The sequence below is a fragment of the Nuphar pumila genome, chromosome 12 (genome assembly GCF_984573655.1).
Source record: "Nuphar pumila chromosome 12, dmNupPumi1.hap1.1, whole genome shotgun sequence".
Taxonomy (NCBI): Eukaryota; Viridiplantae; Streptophyta; class Magnoliopsida; order Nymphaeales; family Nymphaeaceae; genus Nuphar; species Nuphar pumila.
The window spans coordinates 11,306,428-11,322,684 of record NC_143260.1 but is presented as its reverse complement, the minus strand read 5'-3'; positions in this window follow the sequence as shown (position 1 = coordinate 11,322,684).

Here is a 16,257-nt window from a genome sequence, read left to right as displayed (position 1 = left end):
CCATCGGCATTGGCCTCGTGAGTGCCCCTGCCTACAGTGACGTGATGAAGCTCTAGATCAAGGTCGATGAGGCGTCGGAGAAGATTGTTGATGCCTACTTTAGGACATTTGAGTGTGGCTCTACGATCGCCTCATCCTCATTGGTTTAGTTTTGTCTTTCCATTCTCCTGATTTTTAAGGTTTTTGATCGTATGGTTTTCGGTTGGAGGAGAATTCTTCCTGTGTAAATTAGGAACTATGATGATGTAAATTTGTTAATCGATTTGTGTAGCACCTTTTTTGTAACTTACAATTTTAGGTTTTGCTTTATTTTTCGTAAGTTTGCTATGATTGCCTTATTTTTCATTTATGGACTCTGTCAATGTTTTCTTTCTGAATTGAATTGATCTTTGGTTGAGTTATTATTATTATTAACAAATTTCTTTTTTAGGTTCTTGCTCTATTTTCTTCGGTACTTGTGTTTTTTTTCTCTTTAAAATGAGTTCAAAAATGTATATGATCATTGTTTATATTTTATAATTGTGTGTTATCATTGTTTATATTTTATAATTGTGTGTTATTTCAACTTCAGGATCTAGTTGTTGTCTTTCATTTGTTACATCTGTAATTTGTGAATCAGTTCTTCGTAATATGTATCAAATTTAGTGTTGTTCTTAAGTTGTCTGATTTTATGCTGCAATTCTTTTTTCTTTTCAAATTGCTATATTGGTTCGGGTTGACCAACTGTTTTGTCAAGTTATTGTTATTGAGCCCAACTGTTGATGACTAGCTTTCCGTGTAGTATGGTTTCTTTTTTTATGCACAAACAAACAAGCAAAAAATTTTCTCTTTTGTTTCCTGCCTGTTTTTCTTTTGCTACACAAACAAGCGAAAAGTTTTCTTTTTGAAAAACTTTTCATATCAAAACTTTTCTTTTTCTAAGAGAAATGTTCTCCGTTCCAAACGTGCCCTAAGGGTGGCCATTGGGCTGGGTACAGGATAGACTACCAGGTACCCGGGCCGGGCACAACTGCATTTTGCAGATTCAACCCTACAGTAGTGGGGCTTGGGCCTTTAACCAGGCCCAGCCCATTCAAAAAATAACCTCCGCACTACAGTCATAATGCAATAATTCTAACAAAAATGTTGCAAAAGAAATATTTGTAGCAATTTATATCTAAGGAACTCATTCAATTACCTTTAAATAGAATTCAAGTGGTGCTAGGGGCCCAATGGGGGTTTGGCTGAGTGGGATGAAACCGAAGTCGTTATGCAGGTGGTCTAGGTTCAAATCCCATGGTTATCACCCCTTGCAAGCAGAAGCATGGCAACTCCTTGGGGGCAAGGGGGTAAGACCACAAAGTTTTATGCTTCCAGGACAGCGACCGTAGTTAAGACATGCAGAGCCAGTGTTGCTAGGTCTCTGATCATGGGGTGGTTTCTCTGTGTAAATATAAAAAAAAGGTGGCACTAATTCATTAAAAAAAAACCAAAGTTCACCGCTTTCCTAAACTTGCTGGGCAAACCCAAAGTTCCCTCTTCTTTAGCAACCTTACAATTGCTCTTAAAATTAAGAAGCCTTGTAACTATTCAATGATGAGTACAATGCAATTTCATCAACCCAACTGCACAAGAAGAAACACAATTAATACTGTGACAAAATCACAAATGCACAAGTAATTCAGAGAATTGGCTGCAACTCTTTATTGTCTTTACATGTAAATAAAAAACAAGCAGGAGGAAGAAGAAGAAGAAGAAGAAGAAGAAGAAGAAAGGACTTTGGCAAGAAAGCTCCAATAACAGATATCTAATCAGCGACCGATTGATTGCTAAGCAAGACAACTGATCTCTCTTATCAACAATTTAAATGAAATAGTTGTCTAGATGCACATGTAGATCACCACCCTAAAAAGCAAGGGTTAGATCTGGAATCGACATTGATCTGGGGTGGTTTATCAACAGCTGGTAGACTGGTTGCCTTGATGAATGCTGCCCTCACTTGGCTGCCATTAACAATTAAGACACATAATTAACACTTAAACTATAAACCAGCTTCTATATCTTGCCTACATCATATTGGACTCCCTTTGGTTGGCTAAGATGCAGAGTCCAACCTTCTAGTAGGTTGGTCTCTAAAATCAGGACCAATGGGATGAATTGATTTACTTTCAAAATTAAAGTATGCTTGGGAATCAAGCAAAGCATGACCAAGTTCATCAACTCCCAAACAATATCCAACATGCCCATTGATTTTAAATTTTAGAACAAGGGAAACAAGCCTCTGTATTTAAGCTTTTTGGTGGGCATCACTTGAGACTTGTGTTATACCAACCTCGTGAAAATTGGATTTCTGAAAAGAGATTTCAAGACTAGAGGTACGTTCTTAAGATCGCTATCTTTAGAACTTCAATCGCCCCACTCCGGAAATTCCGAAGATGCGAAAAAGGGTTTTGTTACGACTGAGTTCCCAGGATACAACTAGGCTTGAACCTCAAGAGAGTCACTGCTTCGCAAGAACAGATGACCTCTCCCACACATGAACTCTTCAAGCCAAACCGAGAAGAAAGAAAGGAGAAAACTGGAGAGTCAGAGATTCTGATGATCCTCAAAAGACGAAAATAGAAGAATTTATAGACTTTTAGAGTGGCCAAAACGTATTGCGATAAATGAGATTAATGGCCATAAATCTGACGGTTTGAAAATAGGACAAAAAGGTACCTGAATGGTCACCCACCTTTGACTGTTAATCAAAGGCCTCCAAAACCGTCCAACAGTCACAAAGCGCCTTAATCTCAATATAAATGATATTAAACTTTTCAAACGGCCAGATATCTCAAAACCGAAAAATCAAAACGGATATTTGCGCCTCATATGCACCTCGCACCGCTGCGAGCGTGCGAAGTGCAAAGTGCGCTATCAAAACACCACATTGCGCCTCTAGCACCCTTGCGTGTGCGAACGGCACGTCCGTTGCTGCACGATGAGCAGCAACGTCCGCAAGCCACCCATGGACACAAGGCTTACCAAAGTAAAGAATGGAGAACAAAGTTTGTATTTAAACCACTAGAAAAACTGATTTCTCTTAGATATGGGACTAAAGTTTTTAAAACACTTTTGGTGGAAAGAAATCATCAATTTTAAAACTTTCCTAACAACTTGGCCATGTTCACGAATATAAGCATAGACTAACAGGAGCTGAATATATTAGTAAGAGGGACATAGTTGTGTAAAGGAACGACATTGCAAAGTGGATTACTCTTAGAGAGAGCTGAATATATTAAGCCTACCTTTTTTAGTTAGGTCTGGTTAGGTTCTGCAGTTTGAAGTGTTTTACGATAGATCTGAATTGAGATGTGTTTATCTCGATTTAGTAGAAATCGGCTCTTGAATCATGTTTTTTCGATGCAAAAATATATTTTTATTATCCAAAAAAATTTGATGCCTTTATAGCCATTGATTTTTAGATCAGCCTAAAAAATTGTATAAAGATTCATCCAAAATCTGGTTCTCACTAGAAAAACCTATAGATCACATCTATGGTCTTAGATGTGAGAAAAAATGCTAAAACCTACAGTTTTTTAAGGGCCTAACGAGAAAAGGGGGGCCTACGCATTACTCATATATAAATATAAATATAAATATATATAAATATATATATATATATATATATATATATATATATATATATATATATATATATATATATATATATATATCATGGTTCAAAACCTACAGTACCAGTGTCAACAGGCTGGGTTTGTGCATGATTTGAGATTATGGTACCAGGTCGGGACTCGGGTCTAATCTGACCTACTATAAGAGAAACTATACCTGGATCATATAAGGATTATATGAATTAGACCCAGTAAAATAATATTCTTCATCTTTTTTTTTTACATTGAAAAATTATGGATCTTAGTCGGGACTCGGGTTCAGCCAGGGTCTGTTATAAATTTTCACAAACCATGCACGGTTCCATATATTAATCGGACCCTTCAGGTCCGACCCAGATTCTAATCGGACCTTCAAATTTATCACCAAACTCTATAGGGTTTGGTACATGTTGGGTTCGGGTTAAACCCGACCCAATGACACTCCTAACCCGCAGGGGACATCCTTCTCTGGAAGGTCGAAGTTGGGTCTATTCTCTAGGAGTGGTTCCACTCATCCCCTAAGTCATCCCTATCTTGGTACCCTTCTTTGAGATTTCATTGATACAAGTTGTCTCGATCAAATCGGACCCCAAAGATGTGATCTACAAGATCAACATTTAAATCGCCAGAATCCCACTTGTTTGCAAGATTTTTTGGTAATTCAAAATCAATGGCTGAAAAAAAAACACAATTTTGAGTTTTAAAAAACAAATTTTTTCATATAAAAGTACATCAAAGGGTCCATTCTTATTAAATCAACCATCATGAATCTATCTATAAGGTCAGATTTGATGAAAATAACTTGCATAAATAAGATTTCAGAGGGGTACGAAGATGGGGGGATGACACAGCGAACGAGTGGAACCAAATTGTGCCTTTTGGTGGGCAGGGGACACCTTAGGCGTTTTTCCCAGTGTTGTCAGTATCGGTGCGTATCAGCCTGAATCGGCTGATACGAATCATATTGACAGAAAATCGATTTGATACTAACCTGAATCAGCTATTTTTTAATAAATGTAAAAAAATAGCTTAAAATTAATTTTTAATATTATTTGAATGGCTTTAACATATATTACTTTTTTATTGACACATTATATTTTTTAATTATTTTTTAGCTGATTCAGAATGATTCACTTGAGAATCGGTATCGGCCGATTCACCTGAATCCTTGGCCAAACAATACAGGTACGATTCTGATACTAACATTGGTTTTACCTAAAAGACCAGGAAAAATAAAAGAAAAGAAAAGAAAACACACACACAATGCAAGATGTTTGGCTGCTCTGAAAGGCCTATGCCACTCGGTTAGGGATGCAAATGGTTCGGATTCGGATCTACCATATTTGACTAATCGGATGTTGGCTAAACGAACCCTGGATCACATTCTGATTTGGATGGTGACAAGTTCATACCAGATCCTCTTTTTTACATGTAAACTGAATTGGATATCCATCAAATTCAGATATTTCTCAGATGTAGTATCAAATAATCAAAACAATGTGTTCATGTGATTATAATTGGATATTGTTTTGGCTTAGCAAATGCAGCTAAACGGAATCAAATTCAGTCGGACAAAAGCTGGTTCATTGACATCCCTGCACTTGCTTGTTCTAGCATAGTGACCAAACCCACCTTGACTACTCGGGTTGCTATAGGTCTCGGTGTCGAGCCAACTAGTCGTATCGGGTGTTAAGATGTTCAAGGTATAGCCAACGCTAGGGATGTCAATGGATCGGATTTTATTCGATGTCCGGCTGAATCTGATTTTGTTTAGTCTGATTTGGTAAAGCCAAAACTATATCATATTATAATCAGATTCAGATATGGTTTTGATTTTCGGCTACCGAATTCGATGAATACTCGGTTTTGACGGATATTCGAATTTGTTTACATGTAAATAACCCAATATGGCATAGCTTTTTACTATTCCTATCCGAATCCAAATTTGAAACTGTTTAGCCAACATCCAATCAGTTGGATATGGTATTGGCTACATCTTATCCAAATCCGGACCAATTACATCCCTAGCCAAGGCTTATTTCAGGAACCACATCGCATTTGGTTTAGAATGAAGCTTGGATAGGATACTCCAGACTTTCTTGAAGCTTGATATAATTTTGATTTGGTAATTCTGAATTCAGAAAGAAACGGTGGCTAAAATGCACAAGCAGATAGAATCTGAGATGGATCTGAATATATATCCATAAAAACTGTGGATCTGAACCCGACTGCAAGTCTATTGTCAAATAAGGGTGTCAGCGGGTCGGGTTTGGTTCGGACACATGTGGAACCAGACTTGGCCCCAATTTTCGGGTATGATATCGGGTCTAATCGGACCCACCATAAGAGAAACCATACCCTGACCCGATAAGAACTACATGAACCAGACCTGGGCCATACCTGGTCAAATACTATTTTTTATTATTTTTACATTGAAAAATTGTGGGTCTTAATCGGAACTTGGGTCAGGCTCGAGTCTAGTATAAATTTTCACAAACTCTACCCGGATCCATGTATTAATCGGACTTTTGGGTCCAAACCCGAGTCTTAATTGGGTCTTCTTATTTATCACCATACCCCAGACCCTATAGGTTTTGGTACAGGTCGGGTCAGGTCCGGGTAAACCTGACCCGTTGACACCCCTGTTGCCAATTCGTTTTTCTTTGTTTTGAGAAAACTAACCAGCTGTACAAAGTTGCTTTTTACAGTATATGTAATGACCCCATTGCCAATACGTGTTGTTCTATCTTTGAGATCCATTTCCGAAGATAACAATTTGGAGGATTCAGACCCAAGACCCGACCAAAATCAATCAATTTTCGCCCCTATCCTACGGTAACCAACTCATGCATTTATTATTTACCCGGTAAAAAATACCTGAAACTATTTTTTTTTTTATTACTCCGAGAAACCATGTTCAAGACTGGAGACCTGATCACAATTGCCCTGCCTGCCGTACCTACAGTCGCCATCCTAGCTAGGGGTGTCAACTGGTAGGGTTTTGTTCGGACCCAGGTGGAACCAGACCTGGCCCCGATTTCAGGTATGGTATCAGATTCGGACCTGAGTTTAATCGAACCCACTATAAGAAAAACCACACCTGAACCCAATAAAAAATACATGAACTAAACTCGGGCCATACCCGGTAAAATAAGATTTTTCATCATTTTTACATTGAAAATTGTGGGTCTTAATCGAAACTCGGGTCGGACCTGAGTCTGGTATAAAATTTCACAAACTATACCTGGACCCATGTATTAATCTGACCTTCGGGTTGGATCTTAATCAGGTCTTATTTATCACCATACCCGGACCCTATAGGTACGGGTTGGGTCCAGGTAAACCCAACCTGTTGACACCCTTAGTCCTGGCTGTGTAAAACTCTGTTGGTGCCCACCTCAAACCCCCAAGCAGCCTCCTGTTTTTGCCTTGAGCCCACTAAGCACTCAAACTTAGAATAGAGAAACCTCCCCAATTAAGGTCTAAAGCACCCGGAACTTACACCATCTTATTTTTAAGAAAATCCCCCTTTCCCCTACTTGGCTGAAAAGAGAAAAAGTAAAACAGATAATAACACATCCGAATTGGGGTAAAAATCTATCACAGTGGGACAGATAAATAACACTGCTCACTTGGTAAAATAGTGGTTGCAAGTCTTTTTCAAAGGTGCATTCACCCAGCTTTTCCTTCAACATTCTATATCAATGTCACACGAGGCCCACTTATACAGAAATACAAGGACGACCACCCATTAGAGAACGTGGTCATGACTCATGGACAACATCCTCACCCTTATTGGCACCGGACAGACATGTACGTACTTTCACCATTACAAAGATTGGGGTACACCTAGATACCAGCTTGGCAGCTCAGGCCTTCTAGACCCTGAACCAAGATCTTTTTGGCTGCACCAGTGTTTGTCATCGACCACCCCCACAGCTTGTCTCCAAAATAGTAATTCCCACAGGCCAATAACCTATACATATGTGGTACAAACCATAGCTATCCTCCGAAGCTTCTTGCTACATGGAGAAGCTTGCTTTCTTTCAGAATTTTTGAAATATGAAAAAACTCGTTTACCTTTAATAGGAAGCCCACTTCCTCTTCCTTCTTTAATGTTTCTCTTTGGCTTCTAATCAATTCTCACTTTTTTTTCCCTCACTTCTTATGCTTTTATTTTAAAAAACAATAATTTCTTTTAAAATAAGCTTTGCATGTTTTGTTTGTATCATTTTATTCTTGTTTTCATGCCATTTCTTATTTGCTTTCACGTGCACTTTATATTGGGCTTCTCTCTTCATGCTACTTTTTAACACTCACTAGCCTGCTATTGATTCATGCTGTTTCATGTATCCATTTTGTTTCCTAGTATGGTGACTATGGTACAAACTCACACCCATAAAACAGTAGCCACATGCCAATGAGAGAGAGAGAGAGAGGCACAAAAATTGGACAATGCATGAGGAACATGCATACCTTTTAAGTATTTGCAAGGCCTACACAAATTTTCAACACCATCCATTTGGGCTAGAGGAAACCCAATGACTGAAATCTATTTGGCCCAATAATGAACACCCAAAAAAGGATGGTATCTGCTACCAAATCCCAGATTGATCCTTTTGATGGATAGAAACCCATGAATCGACAGTCAACACACAAATCCAACCGAAAGAACAACAAGAAGCCAAACATCATCAATTACAAAAGGTAACACTTGAATACAACAACGTAAAAGAATATACATATACATCTTAGTACTTTATTGATTAACTGAAAGTATAAGGAGTCAGACTACATCCAGTCTTGTAGGTATACACCAAATTATAGAAAATTACACAACATTAAATTATTCATAATAGAAATATTAATGCAGATATCCATGAAAGCATGACAAATATGAAATGTTCAGAACATTCGAATATAATATGCTATTATCAACTATGATATCACACAGCTTACATAAAATTTATGAATGCTAAAAAATATTATTCAGAACATGTAATGTAATGTAAGTGTTACTCATGTAATACAATGGAAATTCTCACTTTACATGCAATATAATTCAAATATCCACTCTTGCATGCAGTATAATTCAAATTCCCACTCTTGCATTACAATTTCATTCTAAGTAACTATGTAAACATAAGGTCTTTGTTTTGATAACCATTCCCTGCGAGTACTTGTAGAGCCACTCATCATCGAATCAGCCCAGATCATTTAGGGGTTTAATTATTATGTCATGTGTTTTAATAGTTCGAATGACTAGTTGAAATAAATACTAAGAAAAACAATCCGTGATAGAGAGAAAAATCTTCAAAGGCCACTCCACTCAATAAGATCCATCCAAGACTAACTACAATAGTTAGAGACTTATCACTTAGGACACATTGATAGCCCCGGTCTCATAACCTACAAGTAACTGGAGACCATCTGAGTCGTTGCTCTCATCGAATAACAATTGATTGCCACTTGAGGTTGTACCCTTTACCCTCACCAAGGTAAGCAATTCATTGAATGAGTTATTGGGTTCATTAAAATAACTCATTCATTATGCTTAGGTATCTAAATAGAACGAGCATCTTGCGTGCCTTAAACACCCAACAACCATTCAGTATGTTCTTATCAACCCAAGCTCATTATAGAGCTACTACTCATACATTCATGCATTACACGCCTTATTGTACCATTTACATGCCACCCACATACCGTGATTATCAAGCTATCAGTTTGGTTACGTGAATCACAAGCTTCAATATAAGCCATAAACAATTTATATATGCAATTTTCATCATATGACATTCCAACATACCATAAATATTCAATAACATGTTTTACATAGCAGACCGGTTTCATGAATCCTAGGCTCCATTATGAGCCAAAACATTTATTGCATGCATACATAACTTTCACATAATACATGGAGGCATTAACATCATAGCATGCATCACATACAAGCATTCAAGTTTTCCAAAAGTTAATGCATTTGTATTTGAAAATTAACAAGGGTATAATGAAAAAATAGAGTAGTAAAAAACTAGCATTTTTCTTAAATAATAGTCGAACTTCAAGTCAGGATAATATAGATTTCTTAGATGCATATAAAAAAAAAACTTGATCTACATTCAACCTTAGTCCACATAATCAAAGAACCCGCAATTGCATAGTCAAAGCCTTACAATTTCATATTTTAGAATTTCGTATGCATCAAAACTCACTTTTTTGAACAACTTAAAGTTCTAGCAAACATAATTATTGTTTTGTAAACTATAACATGCATATCTGGAATATTCATAATCCGCATGTACATTTATCAAATTCAAGTCATTCATGAGAAGTTCATATGTAAATATGTGATTCAAGTCAAGCACTAATATTTCATACATAGATATGTGCAAATCAAGTTATGCAGGCATACTTCATACGTAAATTTATGCAATTCAAGTTATGCATGCATATTTTATACGTAAATATATGCAATTCAAGTCATGCATGAATAATTCATACATAAATGTATGCAATTCAAGTCATGCATGCGTAAGTAAATGCAGTTTCAGTCATGATATATATATATATTAATGTCAAATCATGCATGCATATTTTATATGTAAAAAATATATATTTTATCAAGTCTAAGTATTTTAACTAATGCGTACATACTCTCTTTATGCATTTCAATGCATTCTCAATATAATATATATATTAAATCTTATGTATAATTTTTGTATAAATAAATATTTTAATATTGTATAAATTCTAAGTAAAATGGCATAAAAATCTCTACATACTTGAGCATATAAAAATATGTTTGTTAAAATACCAATATTTCCAAAATACCAAGAGGAACTTTTTCTTAAAAATACGCGTTCGTCCGACAAAGTGAGTAGCACTCGCGGGTGAAGTTTGCTTGTGACTCGATATTCATGTCTAAAGGCACGTGCAACGCAGGGGCTGGATGACAGAGGTGATGATCGTTATTGCTTAAGATGGTTGGACCGTCTACGATTCTAGAGTGGTCATCGTTGTCAAAAAGAGGAGTACTAGTCGACGGTTGTGCTGTTGTTGCCGCCGAAAATAAAAAAAAAATGAGGAAATTGAAGAAACAACTAGTGGTGGCACTGTCGCTGCCGCCAGAAATCAGAAACAAAGAAGGAGATGAAACAGCTGACGGTGGCGTTGTTGCTGCCGTATAAAATCAGAAACGAAGAGGAAGAAGCAACTGGGTAGTGGCTGGAGCTACTATTGTTGGAAAAACAGAAACGAAGAAGTCGGTGTGGCATCCAACGGTGGCATTATTGTGCTGCCAAAAAATAGAAGAATAAAGATTAAGAAGACATTGACGATGTGCAACATCTGGTGCACTTCTGGTGGCAGAAAAGCAGGGTGAAGGAGGGAAGAGGAGGCTGAGACCGTCGGCAAGGAGGTGGATGTCGGCTCCGGTGGCTGGAGGTGGGGCGGCTAGGCCATTGCAAGCAACTGAGAAGAAGAAGGTGGGAATACGGTGGGGGGGGAGGGGGGTTTATCTATAGAAGAGAGAAGACGGGTGTGAGTGGGAGGGAGTGTGGATTGGGATTGGTGAGAGATTTTTGGCAAAGGATTTAGGATATGATGGGTGAGAGCGTGGGAGGGAGTGTGGATTGGGATTGGTGAGAGTTTTTTGGCAAAGGATTTAGGATATGATGGGTGAGAGGCTTTGATAATCATGAGGTTAATGTGATATGAGAGAAGTTTTGAGATTTTGGGGTTGATGTGATGGGTGAGAGCTTTTAGGATTGGGGTTGATGTGATGAGTGAGGGTGAGAGTGATGTGATGTGTGAATCTATTTGGATTATGAAGTCAGACCCATTGCTTGGTTTTTAGATCCAAACATAAATCCAAAACTACATTGAGATTTGGTTTGGGTCAGGTCTACCAAATCAGATCCAAAACCAAGATCCAAACCAGTATATTGTTTTAAACCTCGTAAAAATCCAATTTTACTACAAATAATAATTAATAGTTAATTTACCTAATTAATTGGAATTTCTTCAAAATAATCAAATTAATTTTTCAAATAATCATAAAAGTCAGTGAATGGCTAAATATTTGAATTTCTCATAGTAGATCAATTTTGAACAAGTAAATTCCAAAAAATTCAGGATTTTTGTAAGTGGGTCTTGATCAGAATATCACCAAGTTCCAGATCCCACATTAATTCTTTTGGCCAAATTTCGTAGTTGAATAATTTAGATTTATGCTCTCTAAATATTTAGTTCATAAATTAAATATAATTGACACATAATTACTAATTAATTATACTGAAAATAGTTATTTCAAATAAATTAAATTAAATGCCAAGATAATTACCAAAAATTTCCTCTTTTTGTTTATTTAAAAATTAACTTTAAAAAATTTACGAGTATTACACCCATGGTTTCAACCTGCTTTTCATTTGTGATTTGTAATAAGGAAAAAATGTATCTAGCTTGATTGGATACTGGACTTTGCCAACCTTGAGCTATAGAAAACTGTAGTTGGCTATCCATCAGTTTCACTAAAGCTTGATAACTACAGGCAGATCTTGTATATTCACATATGGTATTAGAGCATGTTATATCATTCACCTTATATATTTTCAAGTCTTATTGAAGCAATTTTGTTGGCCTGTAACGGCTACAGTGGCAACCTTAATTTGAAATCCATGTGTTAAAGAATTAATGGGACCACTCTCTCTGCCATGAGTTGCCCAAGTCGGTTGAGCAAAGAACCATTATTTTGGACTGAAATGGCAACCCAAGGGAGGCTATATATAGTTCAGGCTGTGTATGAAAATACCAAAGTATAGAAAAGAAAAACCCCTTGAAGTAAGCCGTTAAACTTCTCAAACTTTATATCCTCATCCACATCTTCTTCTTCCCCTTTCTGTTTCACTGCTACTCTTCAGTGGTATTAGAGCCTATGCCTTTGATGATCTAACCACAATCTTTCTTCCTTCTGACGGTGTTGCGGTAGGTCATTGGGTTGATCTGTGATACCTCTCTATTGTCGTGTGTTTACCTGAACATTTGGATAGCACAAGTCAATGTATCATCCTTGTTTCTTGTATATCTTCATTTGACTTGTTTGAGTTTGCTCGAGTACTTGGTTATCTGCACCATTTTTTTCTTTCATTCTTTCTCCTTGTTGTTGGTTGAATTTGCCTGATGGGGTTGTCTTCACCTTTGCTTCACCTTGTCGCAGTGGCGGAGCCACGGGTGGGCATGGGTGGGCGGTCGCCCACCCTAGAATTCGAAACCGAGTCGACTCGTGACTCGGAAAACCGAGTCGACTCGGGACCCAGGCTCTCGATGCGTCTAGAGCCTGTACAAAGGGGCGAGGGGTAAAACCCTCGCCACTTTTTCTCTTTCCTATGTGCTCTGCCCTTCTGTTCCGGCGTTCCGTCACTGGCAACCCCATTCGCCGGCTCTCCTCCCCTGTCCTCTGCATCCACCAACGACTGTCGCCGGCCTCCCTTCGATGAACCCGAGGTGCCCCCCAAGCTCTGACGACGCGAGGCACCAGTGTAGCAGTCAGACCTTCCTCCTCGTTCGCCGACGACCATCGCTAGCCGGTGTAGCCGCCGACTGTCGCACTGTCGCAGGTAACCTCCCCTCTCTCTTGCTTTTCTAGTCGATCGGCAGACAAACACGATAACCCTGCTTTTGAAAACACGATAACCCTGTTTGCGGTTTCTGAGAAATCGAAGCCTTCGGTTTCTCAGAAACCGCAAAGCGTCAGACGACCCATGTCGCCGACCGAAAGACCTGCCGGCGACGACTGCCAGCACGATGCTCAGCGGACTTCGGCGAACATCTGATCCCCTGTACTTTCTGGCGATGGCAGCTGGATGGCCGGCCAGAGCTTAAAAGTTAAAACCCCCTTGACCTTACAGAGAAGCCGTTACATTTCCGGTGAAAACGGCGACGCCCGGTGATAGAAACCATTGTTGGCCCCCCGATGACGATCCATGGTCGGAATCCCTTTGAAAGAAACTCATCCAACGATGGTTTCAGGATTCCGGCCAACTCGGTGGTCTGGTGATGGTTGTGAGCCTGTGATGTCGGCGATGAAACAAGGATGTCGACGGCGCCGGAGAGGCCGTTGGTGATCGAAGCCCCTTAGGTCCTCAACTCCTCGACGAGCATCAGCAGGTAATCAAAAAATCGGCAGCTGATCATGGCTATCGGTCACTGACCGAGGTAGCTGACCCTCACCGGTGGAAGCAAAAAGGAGAAAAACCCTGCTGATGTAAAACAGAGTCTATCTGCCAAAATATTTCTTTATACTAAAAAATCTGAAACATTTCCCGCATCGAATGAGAACAGATTTTGTCATGGTTTGAAATTCATCACAAATTTGACTTTTATCAAGAGCTTAATTTTCTCTGACTTTTGAGTTTGCTTGATTTTGGTAAGCTAAGATATATTTCAGTATCTTTGCTTTTACATGTAATACATCTTTTGAAGTTTTATGCCTAGCCGATTTGTTCAGAATGCATGCATGTCTAGTGTCTTCTAGTTAATCAATCAAAACAGATTTTTTGTTTTCATTATTATAGGATGTTAAGGGCATCTGAATATGGGTACGTAGAATGGTTGTTTCCTTTGCATGTTGATTCTTCGCTCTAATGCTTTGCTTTAGTTATATATACTTGCAGATCAGACAATAAAGCATATCTTTTCATTTATTTGCTGTTGTTTATGATTTCTTTCCCCATGTGTTTTATCATGAATTTATTGTTACCACTTGACCTCTCTTTCCATTCTGGTTCTTGGCCATCTACTTAGATGGTCTATTATTTTGGATGCAAAATCCATAATGGATCAGTTCTTTTGGCTTTTGTAGATCAACTGGACCCTTTTATAGTTCACACTTCTGTTGCAGTTCTTATGATCATAAAGTATAGGACTACAATTCTCTGAGACTTCTGCTAGGTACTATTTGTGGTGTCAATGTTTTGCTTGGGGATTAGGTTGGCCAGTGTGAATGCTTTCTGCTTGGTTGTGCTATCTGAGTAGGAAGATGTATAAGATTTATCATGTCAGGTCATTGAATGGAAATGGTAGTTCATACATCATTTGGGTTGCTTGACTTTCCCAACTTGTGTTTTTCAGGTGGGGGGCTTCACCCCCTTTGCCTCTGCGAGCCCTTCTCGACAGGGGGCTTTGCCCTCTGTCCCTCGATTATCGGTTGGGGCTTTGCTTCTGATTGCCACTTCATGCAAGAGATCTGAGCTTATTCGAGAAACAGAATTTATGTGAATTGTTGAAGCACTTGCATTGGGTGAACTTAAAACAGGACGAGGATTAAATCAAGAAATAAGTTCCAAACGACCTGGTGATACTCGGTGGGGTTCTCATTACGATGCTTTGGTTAATTTACTTAGTATGTATTCTTCTGTTATTCAAGTGTTAGATTTCATTGCAAAAGATACATATTCAGGAAAAAGCTCAGATGCAATTATTTTATATCATCAGTTGCAAGATTTTGAATTTGTTTTTTGCTTACATTTGATGTGTAAAGTTTTGGGAATAACTGATGATCTTTCACAAGCACTTCAGCGAAAAGATCAAGACATTGTGAATGCTATGAGTTTAGTCACTATATCAAAACAGTGCCTTCAAGGTCTGAGAGACAATGGATGGGACTCTCTTATAAACAAATTGTTCATGTTTTATAAGAGATTTGATATTTTGATTCCTGGTCTAGGGGACTCACATACACTTCAAGGACGACCAAGATGTAAGGTTGAAAAGATCACCACATTACATCATTATCGTATTGATGTGTTTTATGCTATTATTGATTTACAACTTCAAGAGTTGAATGATCGTTTCACTGAAGGAAATACAGAGCTCCTCCTTTCAATGACATGCTTGAGTCCAAAGAATTCTTTTTCTGCTTTTGATAAAGATAAGTTGATTCGTCTTGCTGAGTTTTACCCCAAGAACTTTTCTACAGTTAACATAATTAGACTTGAAAATCAATTGGATATATATATATATATATATATATATATATATATATATATATATATATATATATATATATATATATATATATATATATTGCAGACATGTGAAACAGTGATCAGTTTTCAAGTTACTTACATAGAGAAGGAGACATTCGATACCATCAGTGATAATGCAATTATGAATTGTTTTCAAAATATGAAAAATAGAAGATGTCAATTGTAAAATTTTCATGAATTTAGTTGTTTGTATTTATTAAGTGAACAATCTTTATTTTAGTTTAAAAGTACAATTTAAGGTTTTATCTTATTATGTTCATAAATTTAGTTGTTTGTGTTTGTAACAATTGTATTTTAATTCAAAGGCTTATTTAAGTTTTATCTCTCCACGAACGGTTGTTCCTCCAGCGAAATTTTTTGGCTCCGCAACTAGTCCGAATAAATGGATCGTCCTTCAAGACCATAGCATTGTCCCCGAGACCCAAAGTCTGCCCACCTAAGGAAAAACTTCTGGCTCCGCCACTGCCTTGTCGTTGGTTGAATCCAACTGAAGGGGTCAATCTTTTTCTTCTGATATCATACAGAGAATGAGGGAGACAAAAGAGAAGTAGCTTGTTTTCTCCTAAAATTTATTTTCT